This window comes from Labeo rohita, unplaced genomic scaffold (genome assembly GCF_022985175.1).
Source record: "Labeo rohita strain BAU-BD-2019 unplaced genomic scaffold, IGBB_LRoh.1.0 scaffold_233, whole genome shotgun sequence".
NCBI lineage: Eukaryota > Metazoa > Chordata > Actinopteri > Cypriniformes > Cyprinidae > Labeo > Labeo rohita.
In genome coordinates this window covers 20,185-46,653 of record NW_026128583.1, presented here as the reverse complement: position 1 = coordinate 46,653, position 26,469 = coordinate 20,185, and the positions used below count along the sequence as shown (strand labels likewise).

At 43.4% G+C, this 26,469-nt stretch overlaps 1 pseudogene; it reads right to left on the bottom strand.

Annotated features, from left to right (window-relative positions):
* Positions 1-6,906, bottom strand: part of LOC127159599 (receptor-type tyrosine-protein phosphatase eta-like) — a 52,092-nt pseudogene extending 45,186 nt beyond the window's left edge.
* Between the last annotated feature and the right edge of the window lie 19,563 nt (positions 6,907-26,469).

Below are 26,469 nucleotides of genomic sequence, written 5' to 3'. Positions count from 1 at the left end.
ATTTTTTTGTATGCAGTGAAACTCTGTATTGCAAGAATTATTAATAAAACATGAATGACAGCTGTAAACGGCATTAATTCATTTTTCCCAAATGCAATGTCATAAATGCAATGCACTTCTGATTGTACCTGTCTGGTTGCACTCATCAGTCACCTGTTCACAATATCTGGTCTATAAGAACTCTCATTTCTCATGCTGGCTGCACTGTGCAGTTTTGTCTGGCTGATTGTGTTTCTGTTTGAAACAATCAGTCATGTTGTGCCGTGTTGGCCTTTTTGGTTTGCATTTCCTGCAATGGAACGTGAATAGTTGTCAGTCTATATTAATAACTGGCAGGTCCTGATGTTTGAAACAATCATAAAATTGCATTAGCAATGGAATAAATAGCATGACAGCATGAGTATTTACACTGTTAATCCATGAATAATACTCACTTGTAGGTGTTGTTTGAGGAGATGTGGGAGACTCACTTGAAGTACTTGAAGTGACAGGGAGTGATGTGATATCTGGACACATAAAGATATCCAAACACATTTACTAAATGGTCTTTCCTGACAAGCTCAGAAGGGCATTTTATCATAAAATGAATTTTTGTATTATATATATTATAAAGAAAAGCATATAGTAAAGCACACAACTGTTTTAACTAGTGAGATGGTAAACTTGAGATGGCATCAAAGCTGAATCCCAATTAAATCAGTTCAACATTCCAGATTAATAATAAACTGAATTTTCATTTTCCATTTATAATGTTTATACAGTTGTCCAAAAAAAAAAAAAAAAAATACTTTTTAGGTGTAAAAAGAAACAAAAAAACAAATAAAGAGGTTTTTTTTTTGTTTGTTTTTTTTTTGTTTTTATAAAATCAAATTTTAGTTGACATGCTTAAATGTACTTTTGTATGCAGTAAAACTCCGAATTGCAAGAATTATTAATAAAACATGTATGACAGCTGTAAACAGCATAAATTAATTTTTCCCAGTTGCAATGTCATAGTATCTGTATAGCATCTGGTAGGTGCTGATGTTTGAGACAATTGTAAAATTATATTAACAATAAAATGATTAACATACAGCTATATGGTGTGTTTATGCAGTTATTCCATGAATAATACTCACTTGTAGGAGTTGTTTGAGGAGATGTGTGAGACTCACTTGAAGAAGTATTTAAAGTGACAGGGAGCGATGTGATATCTGGACATATGGAGATATCAAAACTCATTTATTAAATAGTCTTTCCTGACAAACTAAAAGGGGCATTTGATCATATAATGATATTATATTATATTATATTATATTATATTATATTATATTATATTATTAATAAAAGAATAGCAAATGTTATAGGATACAATGCTTTTAACTGTGAGATAGTAAACCTGAAATGGTATCAAAGTTAAATCCTAATTAAATCAGTACAATATACCTAATTAATAATAAACTGAATTTTCATTTTCCATTCATAATGTTTACACAGTTGTCCAAGAATAAAAATACTCACTTGTAGGAGCTGATGTTTGAGACTTATATGAAGAAGAGCTTGTAGTGACAGAAGCTGCTGGGATATTTAGGTGCAAAAAGGAACGACAAACAAACAAGCAAAAAAAAAAAAAAAAAAGTTTTTTTTTTGTTTGTTTCTTTTTGTTTTTGATCAAATCAAATTTTGTTAGTAATTAGTTGACATGCTTAAAAGAATATTTTTTGTATGCAGTGAAACTCTGTATTGCAAGAATTATTAATAAAACATGAATGACAGCTGTAAACAGCATTAATTCATTTTTCCCAAATGCAATGTCATAGTTGTCAGTCTATATTAATTCTAACTGGCAGGTCCTGATGTTTGAAACAATCATAAAATTGCATTAGCAATGGAATAAATAGCATACAGCGATATAATGAGTATTTACACTGTTAATCCATGAATAATACTCACTTGTAGGTGTTGTTTGAGGAGATGTGTGAGACTCACTTGAAGAAGTACTTGAAGTGACAGGGAGTGATGTGATATCTGGACATATGGAGATATCAAAACACATTTATTAAATAGTCTTTCCTGACAAGCTCAAAGGGGCATTTGATCATACAATGATGTATTATATTATATTATATTATATTATATTATATTATATTACATTATTAATAAAAGAATAGCATATGTTATAGGATACAATGCTTTTAACTATGAGATGGTAAACCTGAGATGGCATCAAAGTTGAATCCTGATGTAATCAGTACAATATACCTGATTAATAATAAACTACATTTTCATTTTCCATTCAAAATGTTTACACAGTTGTCCAAGAATAAAAATACTTTAGGCATAAAAAGAGTTTTCTATCAAAGTCTGATTATGTCATTTGATTCAGGTGTGTCTCGTTAATTATCCTCATTTATCAATGTATTTAAGTTTTGTTCAGTCCTGTGTTCTTGGTCTGGTCTACTAAGTCCCTATGTGTGTTTCCTGCTTGTCTATTCTGTGGATTTTCCATCATGTGGATTTATTAAAGATTATTTGCATTGATCTTCATCTTCTTTGTGCGTTTATTCACCGTAGCATGACAACAGTAAGTGTTTACACAGTTATTCCATAAATAATACTCACATGTTGGAGTTGTTTGAGGAGATGTGTGAGACTCATTTGAAGTAGTACTTGAAGTGACAGCTGTTGAAGGAGACTCCGTTGCAAGCAAGCTTGTAGTGGCAGGGGCTGCTGGGACATTGAGATGTACAAAGAACCTTTTTATTTATTTATTTATTTTGATAAAGTCAAATTTTATATTGCAAATTTGTTATTAAAAGGCATCAAATTTCTGTAAACTGTATGAATACTATGCTGTCCTACTATTTACTATTTCCCAATGAAAACAGTGAACTGGTAGACACTGTTTGATACTTAGTTCATGCCAAACAATTATTATTACAATACACAACATGATAATAGTGAAAAGTATGTCTGTATTTTATTCATATTTAACACATTTACTCAATTGTCCTTTAATAAAAAATACTCACTGTTTGGAGATGATGTTTGAGACTCAGTTGAAGGAGAGCTTGTAGTGGGATGAGCTGCTGGGATATTTACATGCACAATGAAAAAGTGAAGTATTATTATTTAAAAATATATAATCAGTTTTTATATTGCAAGACTTGTTATTAAAATACATTAAATTGCTGTAAACTTTGAGTATAATTTTGTCTTACTATTTACTATTTCCCAAATTAAAAAATTTAACTGGTAGACACTGATGTTTGATACTTCGAATATACAATATACCACATTAATGATAAATATGAACAAAATACAGATATAATTTTCACTAATAACACATATACTCAATTGTCCATGTATACAAATACTCACTTGTAGGAGGTGTTTGAGGAGAGTCTGTAGTGGCATAGACTGCTCTGACCTAAGATCAAACAATGACACAGTTTAGACAAAGAAAACTCTTATATTTATTAGACATTATGAGATAGCATGAAAAGCGTGTCTTCAGGGTTGCCACAGGCCAAAATAGCAAACAATATCCTTAAAAGAGTGACTAATAACATCCCAACAGAACACCACATCTTCATGCAACCTATCAAAGGTCAAACACAAAAGAGAAACGAGCTAGAGAAACAGCAGTGCAATGCAGCAAAGGGAAATACAACAAACAGTCGTAATATGACTTGCATCTAGCCTTTGACTCATTAATAGTCAAATTCAGATTTGGTTTGGGCTGTGTCTGAAATCACCTTGATTAGCACTATTTGAGGGGGTGGTGTTATTTTAAACCAGTGGTCTGCAAACCTGGTAGCTCTCCAGAAGCAGGGTTGGAGATCCCGGTTATAAACCATAGTGGATATTATTGAGTGCACTCATTCAATCCCATAATGCACCGCGAAATAAAAGTGTACAACCAATGTACACTCAACAGCTAGAGTATACCCATAATGCCGACTAACTGCCGCTTCTCCCCTGTAGCTAACCGGTGACACTATTAGAGCATATTTTACCTAAAAGAGCATATTTTAACCAGCGTTTGCTGTAAAATGTCATCCTATGAATGTGGTGTGTGCAGGGCACCCCTGCACTCCTCAGATGAGATGACACAGATTGTGCTCACTGAGATTAGCTGCTCTCATTGCGAGAGCATGAGTTTGCCTCGCTGCACTTACTCACCCAAAGAAGAGGGGGAAGGTTAAGTCCCTCTATGGTTGGACCTCCTTTTAAGAAGCCTCCCAAACCCCTGTTCAGAGCATTGGGAGCATTATGTTTGCTGATAGTGATGGGTTTGACCCGTTAGATATGTGCGCAAACAATTAAACCAGGTTACTTGCTCCAAGACCTTAAAACACACTCAGAACATTTGTTCACAAGACTTTTGAAAACTGGATGTGGTAGACTAGAGTTTTTACTACAAAATGATGTCAAAAATCATCCTGCTCACTAATTCACAGAAAACAATATATTGATGTAACTTTTGTTAAAAGACATGTGTTGTGTTAGAAAGGCCGTATGTGAGGGTATGACAATGGCCCTGAACGTTTAGTGATTCAATCAAGTCACTGTTCTTTTATTGTACTTATTTTATGAAAAACAATGACATAGGCATCTATATAGACCAATATATAAACCAATATAGACTTCAGTCTTTCTAACTCTATAAATTGCTCTCACAATTGTCTAATTATTGAGAGTCTTTGACTCCCATTCCTCAGTACAATATTGCACACCTAAGAGACAAAGGGCCTCCCATAATGAGCCTTCAGTTGATCCCCTGTTTCTCCTATCTCTGATGACTCTGCAAATTCCTGTATCTCTTGTGTCTCTGTTCCGCCCAGCTTAGAATCTCCTGAGCCTCCTCTGATTCTCTCCAGCTCCTGTTTTCCTGTATCTTGACCTTAGGATCCCCTTTCTCTGCCTCCAGCCACTGAGCCCTGGACTCCACCTCAGCCCTCTGACCCATCAGCTCCACCATGGTTTCTTGGTCTGTCATCTCCACCATGGCCTGTCATCCCACTGGCTCCACTGGGCTCCCTCATCCAGCTAGCTACACCTTGGTCAGTCATCGACCTGTCTCTACCATGGGATTCCATTCCTCTGGGTTCTTCTTGTCCTGTGTTCACTGGAATGTTTTTTACTACTCATAGGTGATTGGGAGGTGAAGTGAGACCCCTAATGTCAGTGTCAATGTAACATCTCCATTCTCTCCTTCAGGGAACGAGAGTTACATATGTAATCGAGACATTCAGACTGTATTTACAAAACCTGAATAACTGAATGAAAGCTTAGGCATTTACTGTTTTGCTCACCTATGTCCCAAATGCAGTTATTTACAGCTCTTGTTCTGAGAAGAAGAGGTGGACATTGCACTTGATGCAAAGTATGTCTGTGCAGCTTTTCCTGGTTGGTGGCATTCTAAAATGCAAACTATTGTTTTCCAGGCTAAAGAACGTCTATGCAAATCTATGCAAGTTTGTCTATTACACAGAATTTACACAGTACTGTTTATCTTATTGTGAACTTTGTTTATCAAGGTGCACAGGCAAATTTTGTCACTCCTTTCACTCTGTGTTGTAAAATTACAAACTTAACATAAGCTCAATCTAAATCTAACAGTACCTTAATATCTTCATATTTTAGGCATTTTACTTACTTGAATGTCGGCTTATACAGTCCGTACTTCAGTCTTAGTTAACTTTCTGAAGTCATAGTGCAGGTTACCACTTTATTATGGCATTATTGATGGTATTCATGTACTCCTGAATGTTAACAGGATTTTGGATAACGTTATGTACGTGGATAACCAAGTTAGACTATTAATGTAGTTGAATTCACATTTTAAAGAATAAATTAGCATAGCTAATACATACCTTAACGTAGTACATATGTGTCGAAAGTCATTGGCATGTAGTATATTTTTGTCACATATTAACATAATTTAAGCAGATGCTACATGAACATATGAGTGCTTGAAATGTTTTAGGTTTGGCTGAGTCTATGCTTTTTGCTTTGTAAGCCCTACTTGTATGAATATCATTGCATTATACAACAAATATTCACAAATGTTCTTCTTAATTACTTCAAAATAAATCCGACCTTACTTTATAAAAAAAAAAAAATCAAGTCACTGTTCTTTTATTGTACTTATTTTATGAAAAACAATGACATAGGCATCTATATAGACCAATATATAAGCCAATATAGACTTCAGTCTTTCTAACTCTATAAATTGCTCCCACAATTGTATAATTATTGAGAGTCTTTGACTCCCATTCCTCAGTACAATATTGCTTTATGATTTACATTTCCACAAGAAACTTTCTTTATTGTTAATATTTAGAATTTTTGATTGATGAAATGCAATGATAATAACTTTTAAATGTTTTTTTTTTCATTGCAATACTAGGTTATAACAGTTAAATAACCTACATTATACTTCCCTCTCTTTTCTATATATATATATATATATATATATATATATTGAATTGCTGTATATTTAGTTGAACGTATATAGAGCACAAAAGACAGCAGCAACATCTATTTGGCCCCATAAACCAACCATAAACTAAATACAACCTCATTTTTTCCAGATAAGAGCAACAAGTGTGTTCAAGTGTAAACTATTTTTTTTTTTACTTAAATCATCAGTCATCATACAAGCTGAATAAACAAGGCATCTTACCAGAAAAATGATGAAGAACAGAAGTGCTGTCCATTTACGTACAGTTTTAAAAAATAGAAGTGCCATGTTATTTAGTGGATTCTGATGAGTTTATCAGCAACTTTTCTAAAAAAATTAACTACTCTACAACCTCATTAAACTGACTGGTCTTTGTCAAACCACACTGAGCACTGATGCGAGAGGTATAAGCTCTTGCTCAAGGTGTCACTACAGTTAAATGTTACGCTATTGGAAATAAAAGCTGAAAATAAGTCTACTAACCATTTCCTAGTTTCTTAAAACAGTAAGCTGTAATGAAGATTTGCATAATTCCTACACAAAGTACACAACGGCACCACTGCTGCCTGTAGGGCTCACAACAATATGTTAGAAAGATAGCATTGTCCAAAATGTCTTGGTATGCTGATGCATTAAGATTTACCTTCACTACCTTCTATTCCAACCCCAAAAAACAGCCCCATATCATTATCTTTTCTCCACTAAACTTTAAAGTCAAACAGGCAATGTTTTCCTGCTATCCACCAGACCCAGATTGCTAAACAAAGAACCGTGATTCACTCCACAGAACAATTTTCCACTGCTTCAAAGTCCAATGCTAACATGCTTTACACTCCATCTGATGCATGGCATTGTGCTGTGTTGATGTAAAATTTGCATGTTAGCCATAAATCACCCTGTTTGGCTCAAATTAAGTCTGTTAACTAAGGTTAAAGGAGAACTCTAGTTCCAGAACAACAATTCACAAATAATTTACTCACCCCCTTGTGCGTTCACGTACTACTGAATCACGTCGAAAGCTCATGCGGAACGTAGGCGGAACCACAGACCCAGTGCAAACGTGCAAAGACTAAGAAAGTGCAAGTAAGTCAAACGCTGTTTACAAACAAAAAGGTACAACGATGTCAGATGATTCTGAAGTTGTAGGGGAAAATAACATGGAGTTTTTCGACATACTCTACCTTTCTGAGCCGGAGTACATAGACAATGAACTTGCGGTGATTCGAAGACATGATTCGTAGTAGTGATGGGAAGTTCGGATCATTTTACCGACTCAGACTTTTGGGTCTTGTTCAGCAAAATGAACAAATGTTTTTTTCGAGTCATTTCATTCATTTTAGCAAAATCAGCATCATGTGACAGCCCCATAAGATGAACGAACGACTCAAAAAACCAGAAGACTCGAAACAGGTGAACTAATTCCAGTACAGAACCTGATAGGATGTTGCGCATGCACGACTGAACGCATCACTCCCCCAAATGACTCGTTCTTCCCGAGTCACATTAAAGATTCGTTCAAAATGAACAAATTGTTCAAGAACGTCCCGTGGACGTGCATCCCAGAGCCTGTGCTACACAAGCTTTTGTGCTTATAAAGTATACAACTTTTTATTTTTCGAAAACAATGTCCGATCGTTTTGTTAGATAAGACCCTTCTTCCTCGGCTAGGATCATTTAGAGCCCTTTGAAGTTGCATTTAAAGGTCCAGTGTGTAATATTTACGAGAATTTATTGTCAGAAATGCAATATAACCTACAAAACTATGTTTTCAGAGTTGTGTAAAAACCTTACATAATAAGCCGTTATTATTTTATAACCTTAGAACAAGCAATTTATATTTACATACACCGCGGGTCCCCTTTCATGGAAGTCACCATTTAGTGCCGCCATGTTTCTATAGTAGCCCTAAACGGACAAACTTCTACAGAGCGTGTTTCGTCAGTACGTTGTTCAAGAACCGGCAGAGCGTCAGTCTTCGTCAGTAAAAAAAAGAAAACTTGATGCAGCCAGACAAAGTCGGGACAGACGACGGCAGAAATCCCGGATAAACATCGGTGTGGCTTTTCCCAGATGGAAGGCGCTTATGCGGTTGGGCTGACAGACATAACGAAGTTGAGCCGGCATCGTGATCCCATCACACCCCCTCCTCCCTTTCCCCTCCCGCAAGCCACCGCATCCCAATGCCGTGTTCGGAAAGAAAGTTGTGTTTTAGTCAAGTCAAGTCAAGTCACCTTTATTTATATACCGCCTTTAACAATACAGAACTGTGACAAGGCGGCTGTACAGTATTAAATAGGAAACAGTACATTCAGGGCTGTAGAGGTCGTCTCTAGATGCTGATCCACCATCTGGGCTGGGTTCGGACTGGATCCGGGGGACTGCAGTGACTATCTGATCTGGATACGGACTGGATCTGGTGGTTAATGTGACCTCGGAATAAGAGAGAAACAGACTAATATTAGCGTAGATGCCATTCTTCTGACGATGCACTGAGTACATCGGATGTTATGGGAAGTGTTCCCGGTTCCCGGTTTTAAAGGCAATAAACATTAGATGGAAAAATATATATATTTCATTACTTTCTCTCGCAGGTATATCGTTAAGTAATTATACTGTATATAAATTGCGGGCATCAGGGGGCCGCTAGTAATGTGCATGGCATTGAAACTGATTTCATATGCATGATCGCATTTCACTTTCACTTTTCATCATGATGTTTCACTGTAGACTTCGTCTGATGCCAATTTGGTAGACGTCGCCCAACCCTACTAACTGTCATACAAAAAATCTAACTAAAGTCAGCGAATAAACCTGAGACAATGATCAATGAGTAACAATAATATTCGCAACAACAAATGGGTTTACTGAATAATTAAGTAAATACAATTCTTTGACTTACCTTTGTACAGAAACCTCATCGCTTGATTGGCTACTGTCAGGTGTAACAGACGACGACATTTTTGTCCTGTGTCAGCTTCTGTATGCGTTTCGAAAGGGCGGAGTGAGCGGGGGACTTAGCCGTTGGTTGAAATTCGAATCTTCACCGCTAGATGCCACTAAAAATTGCACACTGCACCTTTAAACTACATTTTGGAAGTTTAAATTTGGGTTATCAATGAAGTGCATTATATGAAGAAAAATCCTGAAATGCTTTCCTCGAAAATCATATTTTTTACGACTGAAGACAGAAAGACATGAACATTTTGGATGACAAGGGGTTGAGTAAATTATTTGTAAATTGTTGTTCTGGAAGTGGACTTCTCCTTTAATACACACACACACACACAGAGACAGAGAGAGAGCGAGTAATATATACATAGAGAGATTGTGTATTTTACTATAATCTATAAAGAATGAAGGAAGCATGAAGCTTGCATTGTCATAATGCCAGTCAAGTCTGAAGCAAGACGCAAGCCTTAGCAACACATTATGACAATGACATTTCAGATAGTCAGACAACAGATAAAAATAAACTGTAAATAAATTACTTTTGAATGATTCATTACAAAAGTGTGTATCAAATATGCTAAACATGGAAGTTCTCGCACAACACACATCTAGAGTGTCTTTTTTTCTTTAAAAGGTGGATGGCAAACCCACTGGAAGGTGTATCCCACCACCTACTGCATGGCAACGGCATGGCAGCTGATGCCTGATAAGGATCAGGCAATACCAATCAGTTAAAACAAAAAATTATTGGCCCCAATGCTTGAAATTGGCTCGGGAAATCCATACTATCCAAGCTTTCATTACATCCTGTTTGAATTGCTATAACTTGCTTTACATTAGTGCCCCTCATTTATCTTGCACATTCAGCTAGTTCAAAATGCTGCAATCAGGCTTCTTAAAGGGGTCATGAACTGAGAAATTAAATTTCCTATTTTGACATATAACTGGAAAATGTACTTTGAAAACATCCGGTAAGTCTCAGAAATCAAAACTTTCTTGTACTTTCCTGTATTTGTCACATTATGAATGTAGTGGTCTGTTGATAAACACGTGCACACGTGAAGATGAAGGTTGACGGTCTTTAATCCACACAGGTAAATCCAGACAGGGAAGGCTGGTGACACATACAGAAACACATATATTTAAGACCCGACCCACTGAAACCGCACCAACCAAACAAGGATAATTAACAAGACACAGCTGAACATAATGAAAAAATTAAATCAATAACCATGAAATGAAAAAAAGGAAGCAAACTAAAAGTCCAAACTAACAGAACTGTGTCAGATTGGAGAGCCTGACAGAGCCAGAGGCGGCAGATGGATGACAATTGGCCAAGGCAGAGCCGGAGGGACGAGGGAGCCCGGCAGAGCTGGCAGACTGATGGACAACTGTGGAGACGAGAGAGGTGTGAGCCATGGTGGAGCCGATGTATCGGCAGGCTGAAGCGTAGTGCGGATCTCAGAGGCTGGAAGTGGAGACAGGAGATCCTCCGACCACGGTGAAGCTGGAAACTGACAGACCCGAAGCGAATCCGCTCCACATATGGCAAGCTGAGGAAGAGCTGAGGGACTGGCAGGATGCAACAGCAGCAGGGCAGAAGATTGTAGACTGCTCATGAGAGGAGGTGGGAGAGGGAGGCTGGGTGGGAGTTCATGACAGTCTGGGGTTTCAGGGATGGTATATGCTGCTGAAACACACCAAATAGTGACTCCCAGCATAGGGAGTGCCTCGGACAGGGGAACAACAGGAGTGACAGACAGTTCAGGGCAGACAAACAGTTCATTGCAGACCTTCATGGTCATGACAGGACAGACAGGTAATCCAAGACAAGCTGACAGTTCAGGACAGACAGAGAGTTCACAAATGGCCTCCTTGGCCATAACAGGAAACGTAAACAGTTCAGATGATGATGGAAGACTAGGTATATCCAAATAAAAGTCTGTTAAGTCCCCTGAGTCCTGCCTCAACTCACCCTCAGCAGTGGTACAGTGGGCAGGGCTTCCTTCGTGTCCTCATGCTCCACTGTCTCATCCACCGTCGTGTGCATTGCAGTTGGCTCATGCATCTGGTCAGACATCGGTTTAGGTTCTGGCTCCAGGACGATCCTCAGCACTGTCACTCCTAGTGGCAATGGCTCGTCAGTTGTGGCTGGCTCTGGCTGTAGCTCCACACAGCAGGGTGGTGTTTGGCTGGGCTCTGGGTCCAGAGTGACACCAGCACCCACTTGACATACTTCTACATTGGCTCTGTCTTCTGCTTTTTAGCACCGCCCACTAATTTGCACATGTAGTAGGAGAGGAAATACTAGAAAAATGCAAACACAGGACTATTCCATCAACAAAACCATACAGATGTCTTTGAGGCTTACAAGATGCTGTGTAGTGTAAGTCTACACTGGACATGAGTGTTGTTGCAAATTAATTTCTCATCAGAAGCAGCACGAGTGCTTAGTGTGATGAGGTTAAGGATGAATCGTGAGACGGTGGATCCATCTGCAACAGCTTTATTAAATCGGACAACTTTAACAGGCGTTGGTCAGAACTGGCAGACAGGTGTGGTGAAGGCAAATCCAAAGGGGTAGTAATAGTCCGTGCAAAAGGTCGGGGCCGGCGGCGAGACGATAACAATAGTCCGAGGGAATAGCAAAGGTCGACAAAGGGCGGGCAGCAAAGGTTCACACACAGCAAAACAGTCCAGTTGGCAACGGGTAGGCAGTCCGATAAAGAAACGCTCAGGATTGACGACATAACCGACAAAACTTCGCGGTGAGCGAGCCGGCGAGGAACGCTGAAATGGCCGCCGGGGAGGAAGTGACCCGGGCGACCCGGAACCGGAAGCGAGAGCCCCAGGCACGGGATTATGGGTAATGTAGTGCTAATACTCCGGTGATGGTTCCCGCTGGTGCGAGACGGGGGGAGCCACAGAGACCGCGCTTGTGACAGAGCCCCCCCCCTGCGAGTGCCTCCTGGCACGAGGAGGCAACCGACGCCGGGGTCTTCCCCTGCCTCGGGGTCCTGGCCGACCGGGGTTAGCAGCGTGGAAGTCCGCGGTGAGGGAGGGATCTAGGATGTCCTTGGCGGGCACCCAGGACCGCTCCTCGGGTCCGTAGTCCTCCCAGTCGACCAGGTATTGCAGGTGACCGCTCCGGCGTCGGGAGTCCAGTATGGCGCGGACTCGGTAGGCCTCCTCGCCGTCGATGATCAGGGGGGCAGGTCTCTGGGGTGCGGTCTCGTCTAGGATCTCCCCCTCATCCGGGGGACCAGCGGGCTTTAATAGAGAGACATGAAACGTGGGTGAGATACGATACTCAGGAGGTAATTCAAGTCTAAAAGATACTGGTGTAATTTGGCGGATTATCTTAAATGGACCCACGTACCTGGGGCTAAGTTTCCTGCAGGGGAGTCGAAGGCGCAGGTCCCGGGTAGAGAGCCAGACCCACTGACCGGGCTCGTAAGGCGGACTGGGTCGGCGTCGACGATCCGCCTGGGCCTGGGTGCGGCGGACAGCTTGCTGTAGATGAACATGGGCCCGGTTCCAGATAGCCTCGCTCTGTTGGAACCAGGAGTTGACCGCGGGTAGTTCTGAGGGTTCTCCTGACCAGGGAAACAAGGGGGGCTGAAAGCCTAAGACGCACTGGAAGGGTGTTAGATTGGTTGAGGGTTTCCGTATAGAATTCTGGGCGTATTCAGCCCAGAACAGGAAACGACTCCAGTCCTCTTGGTGATCGTGACAGTATGACCGTAGGAAACGGGTCAACTCCTGGTTCAGACGTTCGACCTGACCATTGGCCTCCGGGTGGTATCCTGAGGTCAGGCTGACGTTGACTCCCAACAAGTGGAAGAAGCTGGACCAGAGGCGTGAGCTAAACTGGGGTCCCCGGTCCGACACAATATCCTCGGGGAGACCGTAGAACCGAAAGACTGAGTCACAGAGGGCCTCTGCCGTCTCCATGGCGGTGGGTAGCTTAGGAAGGGGAATGAGGCGGCAGCCCTTAGAGAATCTGTCTATCACTGACAGAATGGTGGTATAGCCCTGGGAGGTCGGGAGGTCAGTGATGAAGTCCACCGCTATATGTGACCAGGGGCGGTTCGGGACTGGTAGGGGTTGCAGCAGCCCGGCGGGCCGCTGGCGAGAAGCTTTGGTGGTGCTGCAGACCACGCAGTTCTTTACGAAGGTCGCCGTATCGGAGCGGAGTGACGGCCACCAGAAACGGTTGAGTAGAAGGTCGATGGTAGCCTCGATTCCAGGGTGACCTGAGCTGGGAGTTGAATGGACCATTGAGAGAACACGGGGACGGAGCTCTGCGGGAACGTAGGTCCGGTTGTCGGGGCAGTCTGTGGGTGGAGGGTCCCGGGTGTGGGCCTCCGTGACCTCGGTCATGATATCCCAGATGACGGGCGCAACGAGGACGGAGGCGGGCAGGATAGTCTCAGGTGGTAGGGTGGTGTGGTCCGGTTCATGGATTCGGGACAGAGCATCCGCCTTGATATTCTGAGTGCCGGGACGGTAATTGATGGTAAAGTGGAACCGGGTAAAGAACAACGCCCATCTGGCCTGGCGATGGTTGAGGACCTTGGCAGTGCGGAGGTATTCCAGGTTTTTATGGTCGGTGAGGATGGTAAAAGGGTGTTGTGCTCCCTCCAGCCAGTGCCTCCATTCCTCCAGGGCTAGCTTTATGGCAAGAAGTTCCCGATTACCGACGTCATAATTCCTCTCGGCTGAGCTGAGCTTGTGAGAGAAGAATGCACAGGGGAAGGTCTTAGGGTTCTCTCCCTGTCTTTGCGAGAGTACGGCTCCCACCCCGGTGCTGGAGGCGTCGACCTCTACGATGAAGGGCAGCTGGGGATCTGGGTGTTTGAGGATGGGTGCAGAGGTGAATCTCAAGCGGAGATCGTTAAAGGCGTGCACGGCTTCAGGAGACCAGGAGAGACGAATACTGCCCTTCTTGACCATTGACGTGAGGGGACCGGCTATGGTGCTGAAATTGCGAATAAACCGGCGATAGAAGTTAGAGAACCCTAAGAAGCGCTGGAGTTCCTTCAGAGTCTTGGGACGGGGCCAGTCACGCACCGCATTAACCTTGCTGTCATCCATGGCCACGCCCTCTGGACTGATCACGTAACCCAGGAAGGAAATCTTTCTTGATGAAACTGACACTTCTCCTCCTTGGCATAAAGTTGATGCTGAATGAGTCGATTGAGCACAGCTCTGACATGATGAACGTGTTCGGTATAGGAGCTGGAGAAAATGAGGATGTCATCAATATATACAATGACCCAGCGGTTCAACATGTCCCGAAACACCTCATTGACGAACGCCTGAAAATATGATGGACTATTGGCCAGGCCGAAGGGCATTACCCGGTATTCATAGTGCCCTGAAGTGGTGGAGAAAGCCGTCTTCCACTCGTCTCCCTTCCGGATACGAATAAGATTGTATGCTGAGCGGAGGTCCAGCTTGGTGTAGAATCTGGCGGACCGAAGCTGCTCCAGGGGCGGGGGAACGAGAGGGAGAGGATATCGGTACTTGACTGTGAGCTCATTGAGAGAGCGGTAATCGATACAGGGTCGCAGACCGCCATCCTTCTTTTTCACGAAGAAGAAGCCTGCCGATGCTGGCGAGGTGGAGGGGCGGATGAACCCCTTAGCTAGCTCCTCCTCGATATACTTCTCCATAGCCTCTGACTCAGGCTGTGAAAGGGGAAAGACGCGGCCACGAGGTGGAACCGCTCCGGGTATTAACTCAATGGCGCAGTCTCCAGGTCGATGGGGTGGCAGTTCGGTGGCCCGGGTGATACTGAAGGCCTCGAGGAGGTCATGGTACTCGGGAGGTATGGTGCTGCACGGAGAAGGCGAGGCTGACCTGGGTGATTTCGGTGGAGCCGGAGAAATGCAGTGCTGATGACAGTGGGGTGACCAGTGAGTGATGCGACCCTCGGTCCAGGAGATGGTTGGTTCGTGACGGTTGAGCCAGGGGTACCCCAGAATGAGCGGGGATTGTGGTGACGTGATGATGAAGAACCGGATGGATTCTTGATGGTTAGGTTCTAGGCGGAGGGTTAGGTCCTTGGTGGTGTGGTCGACGCGGCCGGTTCCTAGCGGTCTCCCGTCGAGGGCGGCCACTGCCACGGGAAAGCACAAGAGACAATGGGCAACCGATTAGCTTCAACAAAGTCCTTGTCAATGAAGTTGCCGGCAGCACCGGAGTCAATTAAAGCTGTGGTCTGGATAGACGTGTCATTGGAACTAAGCAACACAGGAATCTCACAGCGATTTAAGCCAGATTTGCATACACTCACCGAGGTGGAGGGTCGTGGAGGTCGAGTCGGACAGGTGGCCCGAATGTGTCCTGGCTGTCCGCAGTACAAGCAGAGGTTGTTATTTAAGCGCCGCTGTCTCTCCTCGGTGGTTAGCTTAGTGGCTCCCAGTTGCATGGGCTCTGGCGCATTGGAGACCGTTGGCTGAGGCTGAAAGGTTGGCATGAGCGAGCGGTTGGACCTGCGGGCGCGCATCACGTTGTCGACGCGGATGGAAAGGTCGATGTACTGATTTAGTGAGAGGTCTTCATCCCGGCAGGCCAGCTCCACTTGCAAATCCGAGTTGAGCCCCTTACGATAGTGGAGCTTAAGCGGACCATCATTCCACCCACTTTGAGCTGCTAGTGTTCTGAAATCCAGCGCGTACTCGGCCGCTGTACGACGTCCCTGACGCAGCGCAACGATCTGCTCGCCCGCCTCACTGCTCTCCGGAGAAGGCTGGAACACCTCCTTAAAGCTTTTGAGGAAAGTGGCAAACGTGGGGTAGGTGGACTGACCCAGATCCCATACTGCGGTAGCCCACTCTAGCGCCTTTCCGGTCAGAAGTGAACAGACAAACGCGATCTTACTTTCGTCCGTAGCGTACAAGTTCGGTTGCTGGTTCACGAACAGGGTGCACTGGAGCAGAAATCCCTTACATTTAGCGGGTGTACCGTCGAACTTGTCCGGGAAAGCAAGTCGTGGGCTCGCGGTGACGGGCTGAATCACCGGGAGTGGTGCAGGTGGAGGTGGTGGAGATGCGACCGGTGGTGCGGCTACCTGTAATCCCTGTACCGCTCGAACCAGCTGTTCCGTCAGAGCAGTTAGGCGATCCAGTTGTTGCTGGTGCTGGGTCAACATGGTAGCTTGAGCGGACATCGCCGACGCAAACTGAGAAGCTGTCGCTGGATCCGTAGATGGCGAAGTTTTCTGTGATGAGGTTAAGGATGAATCGTGAGACGGTGGATCCATCTGCAACAGCTTTATTAAATCGGACAACTTTAACAGGCGTTGGTCAGAACTGGCAGACAGGTGTGGTGAAGGCAAATCCAAAGGGGTAGTAATAGTCCGTGCAAAAGGTCGGGGCCGGCGGCGAGACGATAACAATAGTCCGAGGGAATAGCAAAGGTCGACAAAGGGCGGGCAGCAAAGGTTCACACACAGCAAAACAGTCCAGTTGGCAACGGGTAGGCAGTCCGATAAAGAAACGCTCAGGATTGACGACATAACCGACAAAACTTCGCGGTGAGCGAGCCGGCGAGGAACGCTGAAATGGCCGCCGGGGAGGAAGTGACCCGGGCGACCCGGAACCGGAAGCGAGAGCCCCAGGCACGGGATTATGGGTAATGTAGTGCTAATACTCCGGTGACGGTTCCCGCTGGTGCGAGACGGGGGAGCCACAGAGACCGCGCTTGTCAAATGCAAAGCTTTATTTAAAGGGTGAGACAAAGACATGGTCGTACAGGCAGGGTAGATCGCAATCAGTGCGATGGGTGATGGGAGACGTAGTCCAGGGTGTAGTGCAACAGTCTGTGTGATGTGAACTGTTCGTGAAATGTACAGCGACCTCTGGTGGCGGGCGGACCGAACAGGATTCGTGACACTTAGCAGTGGGCATTTACTTTCAATGTTTTTTTTTTTTTTATTATTACACATTTTGCAGACCTCAGAGAACATTATAAAGTCATAAGAAATGCAGTTCCTGACCCCTTCAAGGGGAAAGGTAAATGTAAACAATGAGGCCACCATGATCTCCTGTGTTCCCAGTTCCCTTGATGCGGCCAATGAGGCCGCCGCGATCTCCTGTGTTCCCAGTTCCCTCGATGCGGCCAATGAGGCCGCCATGATCTCCCGTGTTCCAAGTTCCCTCGATGCAGCCAATGAGGCCACCATGTTCTCCTGTGTTTCAAGTTCCCTCGATGCGGCCAATGAGGCCGCCATGATCTCCTGTGCTCCCAGTTCCCTCGATGCGGCCAATGAGGCCGCCATGATCTTGTGTTCCCAGTTCCCTCGATGTGCCCAATAAGGCCGCCATGACCTCCCGTGTTCCAAGCTCCTTCAATGCAGCCAATGAGGCCGCCATGTTCTCCTGTGTTTCAAGTTCCCTCGATGCGGCCAATGAGGCCGCCATGATCTCCTGTGTTCCCAGTTCCTTTGATGCGGCCAAAAAGGTCGCCATGATCTCCTGTGTTCCCAGTTCTCTTGATGCTGCCAATGAGGCTGCCATGATCTCCCGGGTTCTAAGTTCCCGCAGTGTGGCCACAGAGGCCGCCATGATATTCTGTCCAACCTGGCTTTCTGAGGACGTGCCTTCTGGGAGGAGGGAATACTGTCACAATCTCTTTTGCTCAGTCACATCTGCCATACAGTTCCAGTCATGCTCTTTGATCCACACCTGACACCATTCAATTCATCATCCTACTTAAAGGGGTCATCGGATGCCCATTTTCCACAAGTTAATATGATTCTTTACGGTCTTAATAAAAAGTCTCTAATATACTTTGATTAAAAATTCTCAATAGTTTTGTAAAAAAAACACCCTTTTTACCTTGTCAAAATGAGCTCTGCAAAAATTATCTCATTTTAAGGGGTTGTTCCTTTAAATGCAAATGAGCTCTGCTCACCCCGCCCCTCTCTTCTCTCTGTGGAAAGATGCTATTGTTTACATTAGCTGCATGTAGCCGCGTTTAGCCACGTTTAGCCGCTAAACTTCCTAACTACCACGTTATAAGGAAAGGCGATCGCAAAGATTCATAAAATAACCCTTATACTCACTTCTGCTGTAAGTGAAGCTGGATCATAAATGATTCGTGCGAACATAGACGGATATATGTAGATCGGGAGGCGCATTCCCTTCACAAACAAACATAATCTACTGCATCTTCAGTGGCTCAGATGTCGGGAGTAAATGACGACCACTATGTTCATTATTACATTCAGCAACACAACACCTCAATCGCTCAATCAGAGATATTCTTGTCTAACTTACATCCCTGCTCCAGCATCGAAACAAAGAGGGCGGACTGTGACGGCTGATTCATTAATTAAAAACTGCTGCATGGATTTTTATCATTATAGGGTAGATTTGTACATACACTGCCAACACACATTAATGTTCAAACAGCATGAAAAAGTGAACTTAGCATCCGATGACCCCTTTAAGCACATACCCTGGTTTACATACCCAGCTCAGATACCCTGGTTGTCTGGTCTTGTTTAAAGTTAAGGTGTTCTCCAGAGTTCCTGTTTTCTTCCTGTGTTCCCCTCTGTCAAGTGTTTGGCATTACCTGTATGCGTACCTTAAATAAGAAGAGGTGTTTGCATTCCCGGGACTCCATCTCCACATCTATGATCTCTCTAGCACCTGCAAAGACAGTAAATGGCAGTTACATCTACATCTATTCTCTGAACTGCTCTAATCTTGATTTACTTACCTTGTGTTAGATCATGAAGGAGGTGACGCCAAGAATATCATCATGAAATGAAGAGGGTCCAGGGTGGAGATGAAGAGTCTTTTATTAATGTCGCTTACTAGTCAAGTGTCAGATGAGAAATGATGTTTGATTACAAAGTTTGGGAGGAGCACGATCAGATAAATCAACTAATTTGGCACAGGTGCAACTCGTCTAGCTAATCATCCAAACTAGCACAAGTCATATATATGCACACAGCCGACTTACCTCCGTCATTCAACTATTTTTCGGCATTCGGTTTTGCATGAGATCCCGTCGCAACTGCCATTGAGCATTACGCTTCATCGCGACCACTCGCTCACCACAACGCTGAGGCTTAACATCACCTCCACCAGCGAGACTTCCAGTTTCTTCCCCGGCATCCTCGTATCATTCGACCATGCCAATATATCCTCCGCACGGACAGTGGACAGTATACACTGTTTCATCTTGACAAACCATTCTCGCAGAGGACAAACAAAGCCAACCTCACTCCTAAATCCACTCCATCCACCAAGACGGCCAACAGATCGAGCAAAGCCTCTCCTCGTTCGACACCACCATAGTCCCGCACAAGACCTGGCTCTCCTCGAGCGTTGGGTCGCAGCGGCAGGCATCAATGAGCCCCGGTCGCGTCCCAGTTCTCACCACAGCAAAACCTCACTCGCTTCCCGCTTCGGCTCAACTTTTCACCGCAGCTCTTCCGGCCGCAGCGCCGCATGCAGTCAGGCCTCCAGCTCTCGCAGCAGTCGCTAGCACGATCCAGGCTGTGTTGCAAATGTTTTTTGCGTGTGTGTGTGTTGTAGGTGAAGCCGCTAAATGAAATTACTCAAATGTTCTGTATTAATTTTCACTAGCATTTAGCTGGATTTTAAATTACACGTTGTACACAGATAAGATGGAAAAAGATTGATTTTCGACAAAAATAAGTTCAACAGTGCACCTAAATTAACAATCATAAAGCAACCATTAATGTTTTCGTTAAAGAAGTGCAATTAGCATCCTAATTTGCACGTGATAAGCTTACTGCTAAGCACCTCTCTTACCAGCTGATCTGCTGCTCAGCTGGCCAGCTGTTTCAACACTTTATTCATTTTGTGTGGTTAAGAGGAAAATCATTTCTTTTTATATTTTTTCACTTTTTATGAAAAGTTGCAAAAATTGTCAGATATTAACATAAATATATAACGTTTAAAAAAAAGAAATATTATAACAATACTAATAACAATAATTAAAAAAAAAAAAAAAGGTTGCTAGGGTGGTCTGAGGTTGTTGAATCTAGCAACAAATTTGCTGGGTTGGCAACACTGCAGGCCACTCTAGCATTTTAGCATTTACTGCAGAATATCTCAAACCACTCCCAGCAGCTGAAACAAGCCTGAAGTTGCTTCCGTGTGCAACACAGGCCCTCACCTCTCGGTAGCATGAGGCTACCTTCACCGGCTCCATAGGCTCTTCTGGATGTCTCAAACCCCACTCCCTTCCCGTGACCTACAGCAGCTGAAGAAAGCGTGAGGCTGTCTCCACTTGCAACTCAGGCCCACACATCTCAGGCTTTTCCTCCTGTTACTAATAACTCTTTTTCTTTTCAGTGGCCTCCAGCTCCCATAGCAGACACTAGCCAGAGGCCGATTTAAGAGTGATACTGCCTTCACCGGCAATTGCGCCCCATGTTCCCCTTCCTCATAACTCTCAACTTCATTCAAAACAACATTGTTTTCTTTCAGATCAAGTTTCAGCTCTCCTCGATCGTCAAGTCGTAGCAGGCCATTAGCAAGCCTGGGCTGCGCCCCAGACTCAGCTGCTCCTCACACTGCACACTGACACAACTTTCCAACCTCCTATCCTTCCCTTCTACCTCTGGTAGCAGACGCTAGTGTGAGGCTGCCTTCGCTAGCCACTCAAGATCTGCCACCTTACTCTTACTCCCCTGCTGCTCCTTTTCCTATCAATGGCCAGGAGCTAATCCACGCGTGAGGCTGCTTCCGCAAATGGTTATGACCCTTCCTTATCTTCCTTCTTACCCTTCTCTTCAGTCTAAAATATCAGGCTCCCTTTTCCTACTTACAACTCAGGAACACTCAATCTAAATCCCTTCTTGACCTTCTTTGCGTCAATAACTCTAACCAAGGTGCAATGCATTTCTGGTTCAAAGACATCTAAAACTAACTCTTGCTCAAATGGGCTTACCCACGGAAAAAATTTCCAGCCACTCATTTCGCATCAGGGCAGTAACTACAGCAGCTCAAAAAGTCTCTCACAGCATCAGATTCAAGCGGTCAGTCGATGGTCATCAGATGCTTTCAGAGGCTACATTTGGTCCAATCACCACCACATAAAGGAAGCCCATCCCTTCCGATGCAGCAGGGCCACGGCTCCCTTCAGTTGCAGTGTGAGCCCTCCGTCCGTCGTCTCGAGTTACGCTGCGTACTCTGCGTCGTACTATTCAGCCATCGTTTCAAATCTCATTTGCACATCCAGCAACAGACGGGGCTCTCCCTCCCAGTGCAGCAGAGCCGCAGGCCCCCTTCAGTTGCAGTGAGAGCCCTCCATCCGAGGCATCAAACCATGCTTCTGTCCATCATTTGAGTTGCGCTGCGTGCTCAGTGGTGGATAGGGCTCTCCCTCCCGGTGCAGCAGAGCCACGGCTCCCTTCGGTCGCAGTGGGGCCCCTCGTGCCCGATACATCGTCGCAAGGGGGACTCTCTTTCCCGGTGCAGCAGAGCCGAAGCTCCCTTCAGTAGCAGTGAGAGTCCCTCCACCACTCGTTACGAATCTCTTTGGCTTATCCAGCATTGGACCGGGCTCCCCCTTCCAGTGCAGCGGTTCCCTTTGGTCACAGTGTGAGCCCTCCATCTGCCGTCTGAAGTTACGCTGCGTACTCGGCGGTGGACGGGGCTCTCCCTCCCGGTGCAGCAGACCCGCGGCTCCCTTCGGAAGCAATGAGAGTCCCTCCATCTATCGACTCGAATATTCTTGCCTATCCAGTGTCAGACGGGGCTTCCCCTTCCGGTGCAGCAGAGTCACAGCTCCCTTCGGTCGCAGTGTGGGCCTTCCATCTGCCAATTGAGTTACACTGCGTACTCAGCAGCGGACGGGGCCGGTGCAGCAGAGCTGCAGGCTCCCTTCGGTCGCAGCAGGAGGCCTCATCCAACGCATCAAACCGTTCCTCATTTCTGGCTGCAAGAGGGACTCGCCCTTCCAGTGCAGCAGAGCCACAGCTCCCTTCGGAAGCAGCAAGAGCCCCTCATTTGATATCTGCCATCATGCCCCTCTTTTAGCGACATGTAGGGCTCGCCAGTCTGACACCTCGAGCCACAGCTCCTGTCGAGCAGTGCACGGGCTCTCAAAGTCGTTCTGCCCCCCCTCAAATTTCTACTCAGCATGCATATTTTGGGGGGCAACTAACACGTCTGGCTGCTGTCCCAGGCCTTTAAGCTTCTTTTGGGGGAGTTCTCTGGGTTCAGGCCAAAATATGCTTACTGTTTACTCAACAAGATTACATGTAAGGGTGAACTCGTAAAATGATGTTTGATAACAAAGTTCGGGAGGAGCACAATCAGATAATCAACTAATTTAGCACAGGTGCAACTCGTCTAGCTAATCATCCAAACTAGCACAAGTCATATATATGTACACAGCCGACTTACCTCCGTCATTCGACTGTTTTTCGGCATCCCCCCTCCACCCCAACTCCTCACTCTTAATCTATCCTCATCCTATACTTGGGATGGGGGGAGTTCTCTGGGTTGGAGCCATATTCTGGGCTCGGAGCCCTCCCCCGGAACAGCACGCCAAAATATGCTTACTGTTTACTCAGTCAGATTAGATGTAAGGGTAAACTCGTGAAGTGCCCCACGAGAAGAAAAGAAGTGGCCAAAAATGGCACTGCATATCTACACTACAGATCACCGCTACATATATCTCTCTCTCTGTCTGCCCAAGCATTGGCATATGTTCCAAACCAGGGCTGCACGATAAATTGTGATAATATCATAGTCGATATCAGAAAAAGCTGTGCTATTCATGTGCGCATCATGTCATAAGCATGGTTCTGTGATCAGTAGTAAATCGCCATCTAAAGGCCGGAGGGAGCTTTTGTGCAGAAACTCCAAATACGCCTCGCAGAAGAATCCCAGGAAATACCAGTCGCTGCAGCTGAATAAACAGAAGATAATAAACGCTAATAAACAACCTTGACAATATATATATATATATATATATATATATATATATATATATATATCTGTTATATATCTGACAATATACATCTGTTTATCTGAGTTCTTATTCATTATAGCAGTGGTTTTCAAACCGGTCCTGGAAGCACCCGCACATTTTGTATGTCTCCCTTATCAGACACATTCAATTCATGTTGTGCAGTATCTGCTAACGAGCTGATGAGCTGAATCAGGTGTGTTAGATGAAGGAGACATACAAAATGTGCAGGTGGAGGGGTGCTTCCAGGACTGCTTTGAAAACAACTGCATTATAGTAAAGTATATAGTAATGCAATGGTAATCGACATAGCTTTTATCAATGCTTAGAATACTATGAGATATGTTGCGTGCATTATTCTGTGTAAGAAGCCACACCACCTCACAGAAGGATGAATTTTAAACACTCGACTGACATTATGAAGTAAGTTTGGAGTAAAAAAATGTTATTAAATGTAGTATTTTCACATGCTTTCAGATGTTGTAGCATTTACTACACAGAGCCATAATTGACAGAGAAGCTATGCAAGCAACTTGCGTCGTCGTAGTTCAGCTTGTCAGTAAACTATGGCTCTGTGTAGTAAATGCTGCTCCATCTGAAAGCATGCATGTGATGAAGATTTACTACTTTATAGATTTATAATCTATTCTAAACATAAGAACTTTTTTATTTATTTTTCGTTATTTAATTTTTCAAATCTGAACTTAAATTTTCGATCAATAATGAAAAAAAAAAAAAACATAAAATACGATCATTTCAGAATTTTGTGACACTTCAAATAATGGTTATTGTAATCATAAGGCTTCTATACTAATTCATCTACCTGTGGATCCTACCATCTGCCCTGCATTTAAACCAGTGAGCACTATCATGTGGTCCATGACAGCATCAAATCTGTACCACAAAAGGACCCCCTCAACATCTAGCAACATGTAAGCTATTTTTTACTATCATTATTATCTGTATTGGTTATGATTATCGTTATGACTTCATTTTTATATTGTGCAGCAATTTGGTCAACTTTGTTTTTGCTATACAAAAGAATATTGATTTGATATATTGATTGATTGCATGGAGCTGCTCGGCAGTCTGGTGGAAGTCTGGTGCCTTTTACACACCATGCATCTCAGCACTCATGATCCGTTCTGTGACTTTACATGGTCATGGTCTTTGTGGCTGAGTTGATGCTGTTCCTAAACGCTATTTATATAAAAATGCAGACTGCATAGCTAGGTGATTCATTTTTATATACCTGTGGTAATGGTTCTGATTTGTATGCCCCAAAGCGTTTGTCCATATACAGTAGTGTATTACACATTCAGAGTGCAGTGCTCTCTAGTGGATGTAGTAGAAAAAACATTCTGAAATAAAGATTTACACTATAAATGCAAGAGTAATGCACAAAGCACTTTGTTAAATAACAATAAATCAATTCCATGTTGCATATTTTATTAATCAAATGTTATGTGACCTAACGTTATGTGATTTTAGTCAGATGCGGAGAAACAAACTGTAAGTTCTCATTACAATGATTCGTTGAACAGAGTACTCTTACAAGTTCTAAAATTCATTTATTTATTATTCATGTTGTCTTCATTGTTTCCAGCATGTATCACAATCTTCCCAAAGAATTCATCAGGTTGTTCATGCATACTGCAAAATCTACAACATATAAAACTGTACCATAACAGTCATATTTTCTTCATTTCTAATTATCACTATAAGCACAGACATTTCTATTTTTATCATTCGCACTGACAGTTTACGTAAGGAAAAATTATTTTGTTTCAACTCTAAATGGTTAAATAATGTACGATACATTATATTCTTCTAAGTAACTTTGAATATATAAACATAGCCTAAAGCTTGGGATCCCATTTACAATTGTGTCAGTACTAAATGTACAGATGTATGATTTTGCAGTAAATATATTATGTTAAATTATACAAATATCTCTTTTGGACATTTTGCAGTAAAAAAAATAAAAATAAAATAAAATAAAGATCTCTTGACAGAAATATCATAAATACAATTACTTGCTGTTTGCCTAAAATTATTATCATAGAAAACATGTATTTTACATGTATTTATTAAAATTAAAATATTATTAATTTTGAGTATTGTGCAATAAAATAAATTACGACCAACTACAAGTAAAGGACATATACAGGTGCATCTCAATAAATTAGAATGTCGTGGAAACGCTTTTTTTTTTTTTTTTTTTTTTTTTTTCAGTAATTCAACTCAAATTGTGAAACTCACGTATTAAATTCAATGCACACAGACTGTAGTTTAAGTCTTTGGTTCTTTTAATTGTGATGATTTTGGCTCACATTTAACAAAAACCCACCAATTCAACAAATTAGAATATGGTGACATGCCAATCAGCTAATCAACTCAAAACACCTGCACCTGGTTTCCTAAGCCTTCAAAATGGTCTCTCAGTTTGGTTCACTAGACTACACAATCATGGGGAAGACTGCTGATCTGACAGTTGTCCAGAAGACAATCAATTCCTCCTGTTAAGCCACTCCTGAACCACAGACAACGTCAGAGGTGTCTTAACTGGGCTAAGGAGAAAAAGAAATGGACTGTTGCCCAGTGGTCCAAAGTTCTCTTTTCAGATGAGAGCAAGTTTTGTATTTCAATTTGGAAACCAATGGTCCTAGAGTCTGGAGGAAGAGTGGAGAAGCTCATAGCCCAAGTTGCTTGAAGTCCAGTGTTAAGTTTCCACAGTCTGTGATGATTTGGGGTGCAATGTCATCTGCTGGTGTTGATCCACTGTGTTTTTGTGCACCCGTTTACCAAGAAATTTTAGACCACTTCATGCTTCCCTGTACTAACCAGCTTTTTAAAAATGCTGATTTCATTTTGCAGCATTATTTGGCACCTGCATACACTGCCAAACGCACCAAAAGTTGGTTAAATTACCATGGTGTTGGTGTGCTTGACTGGCCTGCAAACTCACCACATCTGAACCTCATAGAGAATCTATGGGATATTGTCAAGAGGAAAATGAGAAACAAGAGACCAAAAAATGCAGATGACCTGAAGGACACTGTGAAAGAAACCTGGGCTTCCATACCACCTCAGCAGTGCCACAG